Raw genomic sequence first — 20,448 nt, forward strand, 5'->3', positions numbered from 1 at the left:
GGCCCGGAGGTGAGCATTGGGACAAGCGCAGGAAGGTCACTAATTGAAGCCAGGCCCCCTAGAGTTCAGATCTGCCCAAGCTGAGTGTTAACTCTGCCCCTCACGGAGCTCCCTCTTGGAAGTTGCCAGCCTGTGGGACCTCACGCTGTTGGCCCCAGTCCCCCAGCCCTCCCTGTGTTCATGCCCTTCGCCAAGTGCCTTTGCAGCTCCTCACACGGATGGGGATCAAATAATCCCTTGCCTCTTGATTTGGGGCTTGGCCTGTGAATGGCTTTGGTTGGAAGGAATCTAGGCAGTAAGAAGCCTTGCAGGTTTCCTCTTACCCCCGCCAGCTCTGCCACGGCCTTGGGAAGAGCTGACCCAGGTAGCTGTTGCCCTCAGCTTGGACCCCACCTGAAGCAGATGAAAACCCAACCTGAATTCCCAGCTGTGTCACAGCTTGAAGCACAGCTGCTCAGTCAAGCCCAGCGAAGACCAGCCAAACCCCAGAGCCAACCGCAATTGCAAGAGCCTTCATAAATAATTGCTGTTCTAAGCCACTGTGTTCTAGAGTGTTTTTTATATGGCATTATTATGGAATAGCTAACTGATACACAGTCTAAGGAGACTGCTCATGGAAAACACAATGCTCCGCGTCCCAAAAAATGATAACTAAATTTTAGTAAGTGCTTCCTATGCACCCATTTTGTAAGAGCTTTAGATGAATTTACTTATTCATTCCTCACAAGGACCCTATAAGACAGATAGGATTTTTATCCCTATTTTAAAGATGAGGCAACAGAGATACAGTTGAGTAACTTACCCACACTTGGAAGGTGGTAAAGGCAGGACCGAACCCCAGTCACTTGCCTCCAGAGCCCTTGCCCATAACTGCCACACTAAACAGCCTTGCAAACCCTCCTGTCCCAAGCTGCCTAAAATTTAGTTGTGGCTTCTCAAACCCTGGGGTGAAATCCAAACTGACAAGTACATTGGTAAAATATTCCAAGTCCTTCACAGCCTGATCTCTGCTTATCCCATCCAGGCTCCAGCTCTCTCCCCCTCACTCCTCCCTCAAGCTCTGCCCTCAAGCACGCTAAGCCCCTACACTTCAACAAACTCAACTCCCTCACACCTTGGACCCACCGCTTCTTCGGCCCGGAATGCCCTCCCCTTCCTTTCTGACCACCTCAAGATCATCCTCCAGGACATAGGTCCCAGGGTTCCTCCTGCAGAAACCACTTCCTGTCCGCAGCCAAGGGCACGTGGCTGCTCATCCTGAGTGTTCTCCTAACTTTCAGGACCTCCTCCAAAAAAGCACAGACCACTCTGCTCTATTACCATCTTTCGGCAGCCTAGCCATGAGTGCCTTAAGGGCAAGGCGTAGGTCCTACTCATCTCTGTCAGCCCGGTGTGCAACAAGGTGCCTAGTCTCATTGTGGGAACTCAATAAAAGCTTGCTAAGTTAAAAAGCAGGCAAGAGGAGCAGTGACACGAGAGAGAAATGGATATGGAGACAGGAGGCTTAAATTTCATTTTTAAATAGCACGTCTCCATTTCTAATAAACATTAATTAAACTGCTCAACACCCCTGGGTCTCCAGCTATATGTTCCTCAGTTAAAACAGTTCTTTCACGACGGCTTCCTCTGCCAAACCTTTCCTCCCAGGCTTATGTGTTCACCAGAGCATCTTGGGACAAGTAACAAAAGGCACAATCTTTGCTTGAAACAGAGGGGAAACTGAAGGCTTACTCCCTCACTGTTCACTCCTGGCAACACAAAAGTACACGCATTCTGATTCCAAAAGAGATGGAGGAAAGTTTGTGGCAGAGGAAGGCACATTCTTAGGGAGTGAAAGGAGAAGACTCCCAAGGCGGGGCCCAGATCGGTGATGACTTGACGTGGGGAGAAAAGGCTTACTTAATCTGAACCAGCAAATGGCTCCTGGGAGAGGCCGGCTCTCAGAATCGCAACTTGTGGCTGACAGGTTATTATTCCTTGGCCTCAGAGGCACCCAGTAAAGGTTCAGGGCTAGGCAACCTGACAGCCCCTGTTGGAGAGCTAATGAGGGCCACAAGATGGGGGCCACAGCTGCCCTCAAAATCACAGGCCTCCCAGGCCACATGCTTTAGCCGGGCCCTAATCTTCGGAGCCACGGGGAACCTATGTCAATAGGGGTGAAATGGTCTGCTCCTCGAGTCCCAGGCTGAAATCCTATATGCACAGGCCGTCTTTCCCCCCTGCAGCTTCGCTGACCCTGAAGAGTAGTGTTTCTGTTCCTGGTGTCTCCTGAGAAAGGCGGGAGACGCCAGAAGAGTGGGTGTCCCTTGGTCCCTGCCACCAGCCCCTAGGACTGGATGTCAGAGCTACAGATGACTGGGATGCAAGAACCAGAAGATCTTTGAGATCAGGCCATCTAGGAGCTTTCAAACATTCTCTAGGGACCTTTCTCTTAGTTTCAACAACAGCTTGTAGAAGCATAAATATGAGAGGGGAAACTGAGGCTGCTCCCTTTGGGAAAGAGGGGCCAGGAACCCCAACTGCTGGTGTAGGGACAGCCTCTGAGATGCCTCAGTGGAGGCTTGGGAGTTTGGGTTGGATATCACAGGTTTAGGCCAAATCTGCATCTTGCGGTATAGAAGCCATGGTTCAGAGGGGTAAGGTGACCTCATCCAAGGTCACGTGGCCTGAAAGCAGAAGGACCAAGAACAGGACTCAGGTCCTGACTACCAGTCCAAACACTCTTTCCTCTACACAGTGCCAGCCCCCTTTCTAGAAGGGGCCCTCTACACCCTAACCTCCCCTCTTCCCCATTAGCAAGTCCCAGGGCCACTCTAGGGCTTAGACTGAGGTAAAGAGTAACTTGAGGACAATATGTTTTACTGGTGCATTTTTCACACACACTAGGGAAAGCTCTGCCCTGAACACCCATCCATGCCCTCCTCCTCTCCCCACCCCAACTGACCCCCAACATAGAAAAATCCTCAGAGGCTTTTCCAGGACCCAGAACCTTCTCAGGATCCGTTCCCATCCCCTTTCGTTTTCTGTTGCATTCTCTCAGCACTGAATCAAATGACTGCTTGCAATGCTGTGATTCTTCAATTTGCTGGGTTTGGCCCTACACAGTATTTGTGCCTGGTCTTAAAATGCTGCTTGCTTCACGTTCTAATTTCATTTTAGAAGCCTGCAAGGAGAGAAGCCAACATTTAATCATAGGGACTGGAGGGGACTGCAGAAAGCGCTTACAAGGCACAAATAGAGTAGTTATTTTCCTATTTCCCTTCTGATTGAACTGGCTGCTGTATCATATGCATTAAACAGTGTGAACCAGAAAGCAGCTCTGCATCCTTATCTCAGTCCCTCATGTAATCAAAAGAAAAAACGCATTGTAATAAAAAAGAAAAAGGGAAACTAGAACTTCATATTTGTTTAAAAGTTAATTAAGCTTGAAAGGTTTGTGGGGACAATTCATTTTCTTTTGTAGCCTAAGACCATAAGGTTTGCATTCCATTTTACCAGTGGAATGATAAAAAGTAACCTGGTATTATTTTAATTGTAATAATAAATAATAAAGCTGGAGTAAAAGGTTTCTTTTTAAATAGCAAAGTAAAAATGGAAGCATATGTACCATGCGATTCTGACTTGACTTATAAAACAAAAACTGTAAACGTTGTTAAGGTGTGTGTCTATTCCATTGCTTTTGTTAATACCACTTTCATTCTTTTCTGGAAAGATGACTTCACAGCAAGCATACAGGTAGGACTTTATATGCATCCTAGTGAATCTCCCGAATTGACCAGATTAAAATGGAATGTGCTCTTTACAAAGAGAATTCAAAGTACAATGAAACAGAGCAGGAGGCCTCCTGCAAGCTTTCTGGGTAACTCGGATGTGGAGCTGGATAATGCCCCCATCCTTCTCAGTTCCACATCATAAGACCTACAAAAGGGACAATGCCCAGTAGTCTTCACAGTCAAGCGAAAGCAGGACTCCTAGATGAGTCATACTGAAGATGAGCACCAAGGCTGGTGTTATATTACCAGACGCAACAAATGGAGCCAAGAAGTGGGCCTAACATGGATTGCCTCCCTAGAGAAAATGTTGTGTGAAGGGAGGTGTGTGTGTGTGTGTGTGTGTGTGTGTGTGTGTGTGTGTGAGATAAAACATTTCAGAAAAAGAAGAGTTGCCGATGAGAGAGAAGAGCAAGTGTTGAATGAGGTACGAGGTTACTCCTATTGAAAAATGTGGAGTTGGACAAAGGATTTCTAAGCCTCCAGTTCTAAAATTCCTTGATTCTATGGAGTGAAATCTGAATGTTCCATCACCAAACTGAGACCTAAAAACCCCCAGCGGGAAACCCACATCTGTTACCTGTTTCCTTCTGACAGGTTACCCTGCATGGGAACCACTTGCCAGAATATTAAACTCCCTGTTTCCTATCTGTCTCCCCCAGGACTTCTCCATGAGCACCCTGAAGACACCATGCGTGTTTAATTCATCTTTGGGATCCCAGCATGGTACCTGAAGCATATAATGTGCAACCAATATATGGAAAGGCAGGACTGAAAAACTAGCAGGGAAAATTTAAATTTTATTTTTAAGTAATGAATGTTTATAGCCTAGAAAGCATTAATCAAACTCCTTGGCACCTAGATGTCACATAAGTAGATTCTTCAATTAAAATACTTTTTTTTCCCTATTAACTACCAGGCCAAACCTTCAAATGCACAGGAAAAAGGGAATTTCTGTTTGTTCCTTCCCTAGGAGAAACCAATCAGCAACTCCTGCTCCATCACTCAGATTCTTAGAGTATAAAAAAGGTCATCAAAAAATATCATAAATAATATTGGCCACCTTGTTAATCAGGAACTTAACATAGGAACAAGGATGTCTGCTCAACACTTCCAGTCAACGTTGTATTGTTGCTTCTAGCCAAGGCAATTAGGCAAGAAAAAGAAATAAAAAGCATCAGTATTAGAAAGAAGTAAAACTATCTCTCTTTGCAGATGACATTATTTTCTCTATAGAAAATCTAAATGAATTCACTAAAACACTATTAGAGCTAGTTACCAAGTTCAGCAAGGTTTCAGGATACATGATCAAAACATGAGAAGCGATTGCATTTTTATGTGCTACCAACAAAAACTTAAAAATGATATTAAGACAATTGCACCAGAAAAATTTAAATGCTCAGTAATAAATTTAACAGAAGAAATACAAGGCTTGAACACTGGAAGTTACCAAACATCACTAAAAAAAATTAAAGAAGGCCTAAACAACTGGAAGCATATCCCATGTTCATTACTGAAAAGCTTAATATTGTTAAAATGGCAATAATCCTCAAATTGATCTATAGATTTAATGTAATCCCTATCAAATCCCAGCCGGCTTTTTGCAGAAATTAACAAACTAATCTTAAAATTCATATGAAGATATAAGGGACCCAGATTAGGCAAAATTACCCTGAACAAGAACAAAGTTGGAAAACTTACGCTTCCCAATAACAAAAGTGCTACAAAGCAACCATTAGGATAGACCTATAGATCAACAGAATATAATTGAGAGTACAGAAGTATACTATGTATTTATGGTCAACAGATTTTTGAAAAGCTATGACAATCAATGGGGAAAGAATACTCTTTTCAACAAATGGTGCTGGGACAACTGGATTGCTACATGCAAAAAAATAAATTTGGATCCCTAACTCACATCATATATAAAAATGAACTCAAAATAGATCAAATATCTAAATGGAAGAGCTAAAACTATAAAACTTAGAAGAAAATAATAAGTGTAAACCTTTGTAACTTTGGATTAGGCAATGGTTTTTTAGATATGACACCAAAAGCACAAGTGAAAAAAGAAAAAAAATAAATAAATAGGATGTTATCAAAATTAAAACTTTTGTATGTCAAAGGATACTCTCAAGGGAATGAAAAGACAACCTATAGAATGAGAAAAAATATTTGCACATCATACATCTGATAAGGGTCCAGTACCCAGTATATATAAAGAATTATTCCAACTCTACAATAAAAAGACAAATAACCTGATTTCAAGTTGGCAAAGGATCTGAGTAAACATTTCTCCAAAGAAGATATACAAATGGCCAATAAGCACATGAAAGATACTCGATATCATAATTAGGAAAATGCAAACTGGGAACACAATGACATACCACTTCATACCCACTAAGATGGCCATAAGCATAAAGACAGATAATAAAAGTGTTGGTGAGGATGTGGACCAATGGGGACCCTCACAAAATTGCTGGTAGGAAGGTAAAATGGTACAGCAGCTTTGGAAAGTCTTGGCAGTTCCTCAAAAAATTAAGCAGAATAACCACATGATCCAGCAATTCCACACCTAGGTATATACCTAAGGGACCTGAAAACACATGTCCACACAAAAACATGTACATAATTGTTCACAGAAGCATTATTCACAATAGCCCAAAAAATGGAAACTTCCCAAACCTCCCTGAAGATGAACCGATAAACAGAATGTGGTATATCCATACTGTAGAATATTTTTCAACCATAAAAAAGAATGAAGGACTGATTTGTGCTGTAACCTTGAAAACATTATTAACCTTAAAATCTTAAAAACATTATGTTAAGTAAAAGAAGTAGGCACAAAAGGTCACACACTGAATGATTCCATTTATATGAAATGTCCAGAATAGGCAAATCCATGGAAATAGAAAGTAAATTAAAAGCTGCTGGGGGCCGAGAGAAGGCGGCAACGGGGAATGATTGCTAATGAGTATGAGATTTCTTTGTGAAGTTTTGAAAACATTTTGGCATTAGATGATGATGATAATTCACGACTTAGTGAACATACAAAAAACCACGGAATTGTATACTATAAAAGTTTAAATTTTATGGCATGTGTGTTTATCTCAACTTAATAACAATTATGGTGAGATACTGCTGGTGAAAATGTTCACTGGTAAAACATCTTGAAAGACAGTTTTGAAAACAGGTATCGAATTTGATACCATAATTCAAATTCTAAGAACGTATCCTCTGTAAATAATTATTAATGTCACCACTTTAGTTATAAAGATTATCTGCAATGTAGTTTGTAAGCTCAGAATATTGGAAATACCCTGAAGGTACAGACATGGCCCACCACTGCAAACTGGGTGAGTCCCTTTGATCTTGGCAGCACAGGGGCTGGTCCACATGACCTCCCTTGCTGAGCCAACGTCTCTGAGCCCACCGAGGGGAGTGGTAACGAGATGGGAGCAGCCCCAGGCAAGAATGCTACAGATTCCTACTGCTCTTACCTGAAGTTCAGCAGTTTTTCAAGAACAAAAGCTTCTCAGATTGTTATATGCTTTTGATGGATTACCAGAGTGACAAAAACGCTGTTTCTGGGGGCACCTGGGTGACTCAGTTGGTTAAGTGTCTGACTTCCGGCTCAGGTCATGAACTCAGGGTCTTGGGACTGAGCCCCAAATCAGAATCCCCTCTCAGCAGGGAGTCGGCTTCTCCCTCTCCCTCTGCCCCTCCCCCAACTCATTCCCCATGCTCTCTCTCAAATGAATAAATAAACTCTTAAAAAAAAAAAAGGCTGTTTCTGTTCATTTTGTCTAGATTCATAGTTGCTTCATGGGGTCCTCATAAATCCTCCACACCTGGCCAAAAGCCAGTCATTCTGCATCCTAATACAGATTTTAACAAATGATGATCTTGGTACTGGAGGAGACCAGCGGAAGAGGCATTCTCAAAATTTTAGGTGATAAAATAGATTAGTTCATGTTTTCTGGAGGCAACACAAATATAAATCTAGAGCCCTAAAAATATTATTTAATTATTTTAATACTTAATTGTGTCACTTCTAGAAATTCTATTCTAAGGAAATAATTGTGGATCTGCTCAGAGATTTAGCTACAAAAGAGTGTACAGGACAGAGTTGTCTACAATAGCAAAAAGCTGAGTTCAAGCTAAATGTGCAAGATACAGCCTCATGATGAAATATACTAGCCATTAAAAATAATGTTGTACAAGAAAATATGATGACATGGAAAATGATTATAAAGCTTAGACTAAAAAAAAGAGTTTTAATACAGTGTGAAAGGCATCATTTCATTTTTGTAAATATATATATTTACATATATGTACATATAAAGACATACATGCTTAGAAGAAATGAGAATGGCTTAAACAGTGACTATTTCTGTGTGATGGGAAAGCATCTGATTGGTGGTGCAATCTATTATTTTCCACATATTCCATAATGAACATGTATCACCCTGGTAATAAGAAAAAAGCAAAAGTTACTCTTTTTAAAAAGGTGAAATCATATAATTTAAGGCAGGAAATCTTGGCACTTAGAACTTGAAATAAAGTTACCACATCGTTGAGTATTTTTACATTTAGCTCTGGGTTTCCTGGCTGCCAAGGCAAAAAGAGAAACATGAAGAATTATCTAGGTCTCTACTAGTTTTATTTCTCAGTTCATCCCAGGAGATAAACTACCATTCCGGCCCTGGATTCTAGGGGAAGCGCATGATGTACTGCTTCTCGGTAATAGGAATACCTACCCTGTAGTACAGCACAGCAGGGGCTAATGCACAGCCTTCACTTTTGTTCTCTGTTGTTGCTTAAGAACTGTGGTCCCCACCCCTTGCTAAACGATAAGTAACACACACATAATGCCTTTCTCATAATATACTTCCATCCCTATTTTTCACTGCAGTAAAATAGTTCCCGCATGAATGTTTGTTTCCAGTAAGACCCCAGTGATGCTGTATCTGGCTTTTATGCAATATTTTGAGGGTGTCACCATTTCACTCTGAACAAGGATACTCAGAAGATGGTCTCATAGATGAAGTCAATCTTGAAGTGTGGTAGATGTAGCATACTTTGAGAATGTACATTTCTTTCTTTTAATTTAATTTAATTTATTTATTTGACATAGAGAAAGAGAGTGAGCACAAGCAGGGGGAGTGGCAGGCAGAGGGAGAGGGAGAAGCAGGCTCCCCGCGAAGCAAGGAGCCTGATGTGGGGCTCGATCCCAGGACCTGGGATCATGACCTGAGCCGAAGGCAGACACTTAACCAACTGAGCCACCCGGGCACCCCAAGAATGTACATTTCTTAATAAAGCATCTGCGTAAGAGTCCTCGGAGAACAGAAAGTAGAGAAAAAGTTAGGTCAGTGGCTATGGACCTAAAACACAGAAGTCACAAAGAGGCACTGACTGCTAAAGCTACCAGCCCTGAAACTGTCTCTGGAAAGCTTAACCTTGCCATGACAAGAAGTAGCTTCCAGAAATACACACAAACTACATCAGTTAGAGTCAGAGACTCTGAAGGCTGAGATGGGGGGCGGGGACAGGGAGCTGTGCCTATTATCTTCTGTGGATGTCGATCCTTGCTATAGAAATAATTTAAATTAGATTTTCTTCTATATCTTACCTGCAGTTTCTCTCAGATCCTATGGATCCAAGTCACTCCCGGAGACAGCAGAGATTTTGTAGAGTCTGGGAGACTGCTAAAATAGCTTACTTCTCCCTCCAAATCCCCCCACTCCAAAACACCTTCCACTCCATGTGTCTGATGCTTCGAGGCCCGAATCAAGTCTTTCCTGACCACCCATGTGGCCTTCCCTTCCTCCGTGACCTCTGGGAGCACTTACCCACCACAGTACTCGCTGACACCCACCTTGCATGTCGTGTGTCCCCACTCAGGCTATAAGCTGTGAAACAGTAGACATCTCCCGGAGCACCTGCCACAGTCACTTATGTGTGAATCCTAAGGTGACAAGTTCATCTAAATTACCCAGTTTATCTGTTTCCCAAAGTAAATACATGGCTATCAAGCCCTGTGTTGGTAAGCTGATAAGGTTGATAGTACAACTGTCAGCAAAGCGATAATGCTAAAAGGCCAAAGTTTCTGGACTGGGAATATAGCTTTCTAAATTTATTCCAACAAATTAATTTTGTTGGTCTGATCACCACGGACAGGAAGAATGAAATATTCTTCTTGGCATCTAAGGAGTTCACAGTCTTTCAGAAAATAAAGATGCATGTATAGCTATTTAGGATAATGCGTTATTAATATGGAAAAAATGGGAGGACATAAAACAATTACAAGGCTATCAACAATGTTCCTCCAACAATGAATTGTGGAACACTACATCAAAAACTAATGATGTATTGTATGGTGACTAACATCATATCAAGGCTTTTAATTTCTGCTCAGGGTGTAGAGAGCTGAAGAGAGCATCACTCCCATGCTCACAACAAATAAAAAGCCAGATAAATGGCAAGTCTAGAGCTTTCTTGACTCTACTGGAAAGCTGAGGTCACACGGAAACAAACTAGCCCTAAATCTAAAGAGAACCAGATACCTACAGGAAGAGAGAAGACAGCACTTGTTTACCTGAAGTGGATGTACGTGGACACTGGCTAACAGGCATCAAGTAACAAATAACAACAGAATACTGCTGGGAAAGTTGACAGAGCATGGAGCCAGACCACTCTGAGGCACAGTGCAAAAGGAAGACCTAAGGCTGACACTGAGACAGACAGTAAGAAAAGCCCTTTGGCCAACCAGCCCCAATTCCAAACTCAAAGTATCACAAGAGGAATTTGAAGTGTGTGGTGCACTGTGAATAACCATACCAACAACAAACCTCAAATCCAGTTCAAATCCTGATTACAGTGATCAACTGCCCACACTAAAGGTCTAGCAAAAATAGAAAGGCACTCCCATTTCCAGACATAAAAACTATTTATCTCAGTCTCTCGTGTCCTACACAAGATGTCCAGTTCACAACAAAACATACAGAGCATACAAAAGCAAGAAAGAAACCACACTGCCAAGAGAGGGCAATGAACTGAACCAAACTCAGATCTAACACAGATGTTGAAACTATCAGACACTAAATTTTAAACAACCTTAATTAATTGTAAAAGACCCTAACAGAAAGAGTGGACAACACAGAAGATTAAATGTCTCATTTTACCAGAAGGATAGGAACTGTAAGAGAGAATAAAATGAAAAAACCTGAAAGGCTAAACACAGTAACAGAAATGAAGATGGCTTTCAACATTCTTCAGCAAATTTGACACCGCCAAGGAAACAGTCGGTAAACTAGAAAATAGGTCAACAGAATTACCCACACTAAAACAAGAAGCAACAAAAAGAAGAATGAAACAAAATGAAGTGTTCAACAGCTGTGGAACAAATCAAAATTTCTAACATAGGTGTAATCAAATTTCAGAAGGAGAAAAGAAAATGGAGCAGAAGAAATATTTGAAGAAATAATTGTTGAGAATTTTCTAAAATTAATGACAGACACCAAACCACAGATCCAAGAAGCTCAAGCATACCAAGCAGGATGAATACCAAGAATGTGCATACATGTGCACATGTGCACACACACACACACACACACACACACACACACACACTCTCTCTCTCACACAGAGGTGTAACTTATTAAAACAGCTGAAACCAAAGACAAAAAGAATATTGAATGCAGTGGTAGAAAAATAAAACATTAAATATAAAAGAACAAAGATAAGGATTATAGAAGACATCTTGTCAGTAGCATGCAAGTAAGAAGTCAATGAACCTATATCTTTAAGGTGCTGAAAGAAAAAATAAACTGTCAACCCAAAATTCTAGACCCAGTGAAAATATCTTTCAAAAAAAAGGAGAAAAAAGGACTGGCACAGACAAAAACTGAGAGAATTCATGACCAGGACACCTACACTATAAGAAATGCTAAATAAAGTTTTTCAGGCAGAAGGAATATAATATCAGAAACTTGGATCTACACAAAGACATGAAGAGTGCTAGAAATGGAATAAATGAAAGTCAAAAACAATTTGTCTTTTTCTTATTTTTAATTGCCATCAAAGATAACTGAATGTCTAAAGCAGGAGTCAGCAAACTATGGTTTATAAGCCATAGTCTCTTTTAGTATGACCTTTGAGTTAAGAATCATTTTTATGTTCTTTAAATATTGTTTAAGAAATGATGAAAATATGCAGCAGAGACCAAATGTGGCTTCAAAGCCAAAAATATTCACTTTTTGGTCCTTTAGAGAAAAAGTTTGCTAACCCCTGGTCTAAAGCAAAAATAACAGCAATGTTGTGTTTACAACATATGTAAAAGGAAAATGATGATAACAATAAGTACAAAGGATAGAAGAGAAGGATTGGAAATATACTACTGTTGACGTCCTTACACTACATGGGAAACAGTATAATATTATTTGAAAGTAGATTCTGATCAATTAAAGGTATATATTTATATATATATATATATATACGTTTGCATATATTTACATATATACACACACACTCTAGCGTAATCACTTAAAAATGTAAAAGAAGCATAAATAAGAAGTCCATAGTGGAGATAAAAGGGAATCATAAAAGGAACTCAAAAGGAAAAAGAAAGAAAGAACAACAGCTAGCAAAATGGTAGATTTTGATTAAGTTTAATAGCATAGTAAATGTGAATGGTCTAACACACCAATTAAAAGATAGATATTGTCAGATCGGTTAAAAAAGCAAGACTCTAAGGTCTAGATGAAACCTGCTTTAAATATACAGACATAGACAGGCTAAAAGTAAAAGTAAAAGATATAGGAAACAAACACTAACCAAAAGAAAGCTGGAGTAACTATATTATTAACACCCAAAGCAGTAGAACCCAGAACAAGGAATACTAACAAGGATAAAAAGAAATAGTATATAATGATAAAAGGATCAGTTCTCCAAGAGGACATAACAATCTTGAATGTGTAGGCACCTAAGAACAGATGATCAAAATACATGAAGCAAAAAGTGATAGAACAAAAAGGAGAAATAGAAAAATGCACAACTTTAGTTGGAGACCAACATGCCTCTCTGTTATTGATAAAACAAGTGAACAGAAAATCAGGACACAGAAGACCTAACATTTCTAGAACATTCTACCCAACAATAGCAGAATATACATCCTTTTCAAGTACACATTGAACATTCAACAAGACAGAGCATATTCTGGGCCATAAAACAAGGGTGAACAAATTTAAAAGAACAGAAATCATGCAAATTATACTGTGAGACAATAGTAGAATTAAATTCAAAATCAGTACAGTAAGATTTCTGGAGAATTCCCAGTTAAAAATCAAATGACATACATTCAAATAACATGTGGATTAAAAGGAATTCTCAAGGTATATTCTTAAATATTTTGATTTTAAATAAATGAAAATGAAAATACACATAACAAAATTGTGGAATGCAGCTAAAGCAGTGGTTAGAGGGAAATGTATAGCACTAAGTGCTTATATTAAAACAGAAGAAAAATCTCAGATCAGTAATATGCACTATCCCTTAAGAAAACAAAAAAATAAACCCAAAGCAAGGAGAAGGAAGAAATAAAGAAAAGAGCAGAAAGCAATAAAATTGAAAACAGAAAAACAGACAAAATTAATGAAACCAAAATCTGGATCTTTGTAAAGATCAATAAAATTAATAATCTTCTAGACAGAATAAGAAAAAAATTGAAGACACAAATTACTAGTATCAGGTATGAAAGGAGAAGATCACTATAGATTCCATGGACATTAAGTGGATGATATGAGGACACCACAAACAATTCTACCTCCATATTTTGACAACTTAGGTGAAGTAGAACAATGCCTTAAAAAACACAAACTACCCTAACTTATCAAGAAATAGGTAACCTGAAGTGTACCTATACCTATTAAATTTTTAGTTAAAAACTTTCTATCAAAGAAAACTCTAGACCCATGTGGTTTCATTAATGAATTCTACCAAACACTAAAGGAAGAAACAATACCAATCCTGCACAGCCTCTTTCAAAAATACATCACAACCAAATGAAGTTATCCCAAGAATACAAGACTGGTTCAATGTGTGAAAATCAATCAGTATAATTCACCATATTAAATATAAAGAAAAAAATCACATGATCTTGTCAATAGATGGAGAAAAGGCATTCAACAAAATTCAAAATCCATCCATAATAAAAACTCTCAGTAAACTCAATACAACGGAAATTCTTTAACCTCATAGGGCATCTAGCCTCAGTTAACATCATACTTAATAGTGAAAAATTAATTATTTCTCCCCCATGACAAGAAACAAGGCCAGAATGTTCTCTCTCACCACTCCTATTCAACATTGTACTGGAATTCTTAGCCAGTGCAATAAGGCAAAAAATAAATAACTAAAAGGTATCCAGATTGGGAAGGAAGAAATAATACTCTCTTTATTCACAGATGACATAATTGACTGTGTAGAAAATCCCAAAGAATCTACAAGTAAACCCCCTAGAATAAGTGACTTTAGCAAGGTAACTGAATATAATGTCAATATATAAAAACCAATTACAGGGGTGCCTGGGTGGCTCAGTCAGTTGAGTGTCCAACTTTTAATTTCAGCACAGGTCATGACCTCAGGGTTGTGGGACGGAGCCTCACATTGGGCTCCACACTCAGTAGGGAGTCTGCTTGAGATTCTCTCTCTCCCTCTCCCTCTACCCCCCCATTCGCTCTTTCTCACTCTCTCTTTCAAATAAATAAATAAATCTTTTTAAAAAAATTACATTTCTATATACTAGCAACAATAGCAACCCCCAAAATTAGATACTTAAGTATAAATCTAACAAAACACACAAGATCTATATCCTAAAAACTACAGAATGGTAATAGAAAAATCAAAAAGACAAATAGAGAGATAAGATATATCATCTTCATGGACTGAAAGACTCAATATTGTAAAGATGTCAATTCTTCCTAAATTAACATATAGATTCAAAGCAATCCCATTCAAAGTCCCAGCAGGGCTTTTTGTAGATATTGACAAGTTGATTCTACAATTTATATGGAAAGGCAAAGGAACTAAAAGAGCCACAACAATTCTGGATAAAAATAAAGTTGGAGGACTTACACGATCTGCTTTCCAAACTTATTATAAAGTCACAGTAATCAAGACAGAGGTGGTATTGGCACAAAATAGGCATAGAGATCAATGGAATAAAACTGAGAGTCTGGAAATAAACACTTACATTTATGACCAACTGATATTCAACAAAAATGCCAAGACAATTCAATAGGGAAACATAGTCCCTTCAATAAACGATGCTTGAACAACTGGACTTTCATATGCAAAAAGAAAAAAAAATTCCTTGACTCATGGGGCACCTGGATGGCTCAGTCGGTTAAGCGTCTGCCTTCAGCTCAGGTCATGGTCCCAGGGTCCTGGGATCGAGCCCCGCATCGGGCTCCCTGCTCTGCGGGAAGTCCTGCTTCTCCCTCTCCCTCTCCCCCCGTTTGTGTTCCCTCTCTCACTGTGTCTCTCTCTGTCAAATAAATAAATAAAATCCTTAAAAAAAAAATTCCTTGACTCATACCTTATACCTCATACAAAAATTAACCCAAAATGGATCACAGACCTAAGTGTAAAACATAAAATCATGAAAGTTCTAGAAGAAAGTATAAAAAATTTTCAAACTATTTGGTTAGGCAAAGAATTCTTAGATATGACAACAAAAGTTTGATTCACAATAAAAACTGATAAACTGGTTTATCAAAGTTAAAAACTTTAGCCCTGAGAAAGACACTGTTAAAAGAATAAAAATATAAGGCACAGCCTGGGAGAAATAACTTGCAAAACACATTTCTGAGGTTCCAGATTATGTAAAGAACTCTCAAAAATCAACAATAAGAAAACAAACAACCCAATAAAAATAGGCAATCAAAATTACCACTGCATAACTTTTAAAAGCTATAAATTTTTATCTGAATTTGTACATTTTTTCCAGTCTATTCTGGGTCAAAATGTAGCCTCTCACCAATTTGTTTTGTTCCATATCATTTGACCCCAGAATTAGGTTTTGATCTCTGTTAACCTTTGATGCACTTTATATTGACCTAAAAAAAAAAGAAAATATTAGTTTTCATTGAACTCAAGGGATAAATTTCATATAAGTCCTTACTAAAGAGACTAATTTTCCTATCAAATAAAATTGACTCTTTAAACACACACAAAAAAATTTATAACTTTCTAAGGCATAAAAATTTATTTTCTCACCTTTTAAGTAATGAGCCCTGAACATGAATCACATTTTTAATCACCATACTTCCTCCTTCCTGATACCAAAACTAAACAGTTCTGGAACCCAATGATGAAAGAAATGATTCTTATTTTCCCTTTGCTCATGTTTCTTCACTTATTTCTTACCACCTGGTATCACGTTTTGTAAGTCATTGTAAATCATGTTTGGGAACAATGTGAAGTATAACAAAGAAACAAAGAGATTCTTCATGAAAGAAATCTTTTAAAATCAAGTCATTCAATATGTAACCCTCTTCTTCCAAGTGAATGTCTTTTTCCCCCCAGTATCATGCCTGCTCAGGCCATACTTCTCTGCTGGAAACCAGAGAAAGAATAAACCTTGAAGATTTCCAGCACTATGCCCAGCTGGTTTCCAACTATTGCACTCTTTTCTTACCCTGTTTTAGTTTTTAGAGTCTTTTTTTGTAAATTTGCATACATTTGACACACAATGTAATGTTAGTTTCAGATATACAACACACTGATTCAACAAGTCCACGCTCACCACAAATATAGTTGCTGTCACCATACAATGCTGTTACAATACCATTAACTATAGTCCCTGTGTTGTATGTTTCATCCCTGCGACTTATTCATTGCATCACTGAAAGCCTGTACCTTCCACTCCCCTTCACCCATTCTGCCCACCCTTCCACTACCCTCTCCTCTGACAATAACTTTTTTCTCTTATAGTACTTCTCATCACTTGAAATATGAGACAAAACATAAATAAATAGGTCTCCTTCCAGTAGATTGTAAGTACCATGAGCAGAGAGATTTGTCTTTCTTGTGTACTCTTTTATCCTCAGCACCCAGAACAGGATCTGGCACACAGTAGATGCTCAATATTTGTGAATCAATGACTGCCCAAGGCATCTCTCCCTACCCATTCCTTCATGTTTTTCCAATGATCCTGGCCATCCCATAGCACCACTGCTGATGGAAACAAAATATGCTGCCCTCCACTCCCTCCTTTCTTTCAGGATTAGTGACCAAGACTTTCTGCCAACTTCTGTGCTAACGAGATATTAAGGATGTACCCCTTTTTGCCCAATCTAACTCCGAATGTCCACCAATGTCTGCCATATCAAATGGAAACAAAAAGCAGCACTCCATACTTCAAATGAAAACAGGCTAAATGCTTTAAAAGCAATAGGCAGTAGAGGCTGGTTTCCTACTAAAACAACTATAGAGTATTCACCTACTGGATTTACTGTCCGGAGAACTGTTTTCTTGCCCAGGATCCACCACTAACTGCATCTTCACCAAGTCCCAGCCTGTTAGTTTGAAGACAGGTTAACAATACTGAAACGCAGCCATGATTTAGAACAAGAAAGCGTTCTCAACAGAGGGCATGGGAGAAGGTGAAGGGGAGGTGCTGGGGAGTGGGATGCAGAGCAGAACCAGCTGTGAGGCTTTTTCAAACTATACATGCCCCCCCCAACTCCTCCACCCTAACCCACCCCTACAGAATCATCACGATAAGGTAAGCCACTGCTGCTGTTACCAACAGGAGTATGAAAAGCTCAGAAAAACTTTTGCAGATTTTAAGTGTAAGTGCTTTGAGGAATGGCACCAAGATTTATGCTTCTTAGTGAGAGCCAGAGTGGTATCTAATATAGGGTACTCTATGTGAGAGTCTCTACCTGTGTCTCCAGCCTCACTCCTCTCTCCCCTCAGCCGCACCCGGTACTCTATTGTACAGAACTTCTCCTGATTGCCCATACAGGCCAGGCCTGTCATCATCTGTCACTGCCTGTGGGAAAAACCATTGACTGACTGCCTACCTAACAGCCTGATAGGCCGTCTCATTTCCTTCCTTGATAACAGAACTCCAGCTTTGTTCAGATACGGGGCATCGATGTGCTCAGAGAAGCTGAGCCCCTTTCTCAGCTCCAGAAGACTGTGTGGATAAAACAATCATAGCCCACCTTCTTCTCCTTTACCAGTGACTGATTTAGGGTGGGCATGTGACCATTCTGGCCAATGACCTAGGGAACTTCTGGGAAATTTTGTCCTTTGTTATCTAGACAAACCCCATCCCTCCCTTCTGTTTTGGGTGTTATAACCGGCAGCCATGATGGAGCTGCAGTCATCCTGTGGCAGAGAAGGGAAAAGCAAGCGAATCCAAACGAGGGCCGTGACCACTGTGAACCCCCTACCTGCAAGGACTTCTTAAGTGAGACAGTCAAGGGACCTAAATCACGTTATTTACAATAGCAAGCACTGATCCCCCACCACAATGGCCTGGGAAGCCCCTCAGGCTTTTTTTCTCCTAGAGCAGCCCTACCGTCTCCAATTTAGAGCTCAACTTCCGTCTCCTGGAGAAGCCTTCCCTATATCCCCAGAGAGTTAGACATTCTCAGGCACTGTTATCTGCACATCTGCCTTTCCCACCAGATGGTGAGCTTCTCCAAAGCAATCATTTTCACCCTTGGCAGAGGCCCTGGCACAATGTAGTTAAGTCTCAGTTTGGGCTTAGCATAAGTGACTCCATTTTGGTCCTAGAGAATGAATGAACAACAAAACAATGAATGAAAGGATGAATACACAGGATGCTCTCCATGCCTTGGATAAAGACTTGATGACTGACAGACTGAATACGGCACCCAGGCAGTCTACACTCTACTACGGACTTCATTTAGGTGGTGGTGAGCAAAGGCAGAGAGAGTGCAATGGACATGTACTATTTTTATCTGTGCCGAAGCAGACTTCTCACTGGGAACTGCCCCTCCCCAGTCTCCAACAGCTGAACTGGACCTGAACCAATCCCCCAGGCACTGGTGGCACCTGGGTAAAGTATTCACTCCTATCCTGGAAACCCACTGCCTATCCACTGAGATGGCTTGGCCCAGCTTCGGGCTAGCATATCAGTAAGATTTGCTATGAGGATGAAAGAGCTGGAAGAAGAGAGAGACTCTTCCCCTCCCCCCACCCCCTCTCTCTAAAGGAGGAGATAAACCTGAAGGCGCCAGTGCTATTTATCACCTCATACTAAAAACCAGTTAACACAGAAGGTGAAAAGAGCCAAGATATGTATGAGAGAGAATGAGCCCTGCAACCTCATGTGAGCCCCTGGATGTAGCTATGCCTGAAGCTAAAACCCTCAGCCTTTTTCATTTATGTGACCCAATTTCTATATTGCATCAATTTTCAAGTGACCAACACCCAACTCAAAAGAACTCTGACACAGTCGATGGTGATGAAAGCGGGCTGCTAAGCCCCTTTTGTCTGCAGGGTCTGTCCTGGCACCTCTCAATCTTCTGCCTCTAGGATGGTATCAGGAAGTAAAAGAGCCTGAGAGCAGTCTAGCAGTGAGCAAGTCAGAGTGATTAAAGAAAAAAAAAAAATGCCACCCCCAAAACACTCACACACACACCTCACCACTCCTAGGTTTTCCCCCTAAAGGCGGGTAATCTGAGCCTCCTGGATCTCCCTTCTGTTCAGAAATGTGTGGAGACCTCTGGGAGGCATAAAGTGCTACATTATCACGTAGGGAAAAAAATGGAGAGAACTTTCACCACGCTTTGTGCTGTGCACTTTATGAACATCATATAACTTAAGGCTATTTTAATGACTATAATACCCATTTGCCTTTGAGGAAACTGAGCATCAGCGAAGTTAAGTAAGTTGCTCAGGGTCACACAGCTAGTAACTAGAATTTAAACAGCACTATAGACCTTTTTCCCCTTTCTCCCTCGGATCGCAGGGTCCTGGGAGATGGAGGCACCCCTCCACCTCCACCCTCATGCCCACAACGCCCCAGGGCACACAGACCAGCAGTCTTCCAACCTCCGGCCCCTGGAGTCAGAGCAGCCCAGCGTACTCAGCTCTTCGGAAGCGCCAGGGAACTAACCTAAGCCTTACGCATGGGTCGTTTATTCACCACCACCACCGAAAAGTAAAGAGCCGGGCAGAGCAGCGGCAGGGACGCGGGCCCCTGTGCGGCGCCGCAGAGGGAGAGGCGGGAGCTCCTCTCGGCTCCTCCACGGCCCGAACCCCCGCCCCAGCTCCGCGCTCTCCCCAGCAGCCCTGTCCCCCAGCCTCCCCTCTCCCCTACCAGCGCCACGCAAACGGTGCTCGGCGGCGCCCTGGCAACCCCGCCCCCGCCCGGTCCAGATGTGCCCAGCTGTTCGCCTCCAGTTGGCTTCGGGACCCCAGCCCCTCCACCGCACCGCGGCCCTCCACGGCCCGCCGCAGCCGCGCGGTCCCGCAGGTCCCCGGCGCGGGGTCCTCCGGCCGCGGCCGACCACCGCCCCCAGCTGGCCGCGCCCTCCCCGCTCACCTGCGCCGCGCGCGCCCTCTGGGCCTCTCGGCGCCCCAGCCCGGCTCCCGGCCTCGGCTCCCAGCGCTCCTGCCGGGGGCCGGCGTTGGC

At 41.2% G+C, this 20,448-nt stretch overlaps 1 protein-coding gene across 16 annotated transcripts in view; it reads right to left on the reverse strand.

The window, feature by feature from the left end:
* LYPD6B (LY6/PLAUR domain containing 6B) overlaps nt 1–20,448 on the reverse strand; it is a 223,433-nt gene extending 202,985 nt beyond the window's left edge. For 5 of the 16 annotated variants that reach the window (XM_073905198.1, XM_073905109.1, XM_073905098.1 and 2 more), the window contains exon 1: nt 20,359–20,426. The gene's annotated coding sequence lies outside the window, so the exon portion shown is untranslated. Of the gene's footprint in view, nt 1–17,278; nt 17,351–20,358 lie in introns of all 16 variants that reach the window. The other 11 variants (XM_073905163.1, XM_073905104.1, XM_073905170.1 and 8 more) reach the window with 6 other exon arrangements.

The sequence above is a fragment of the Callorhinus ursinus genome, unplaced genomic scaffold (assembly GCF_003265705.2).
Source record: "Callorhinus ursinus isolate GAN/ISIS: 27379988/994484 unplaced genomic scaffold, GSC_fseal_2.0 scaffold2, whole genome shotgun sequence".
NCBI lineage: Eukaryota > Metazoa > Chordata > Mammalia > Carnivora > Otariidae > Callorhinus > Callorhinus ursinus.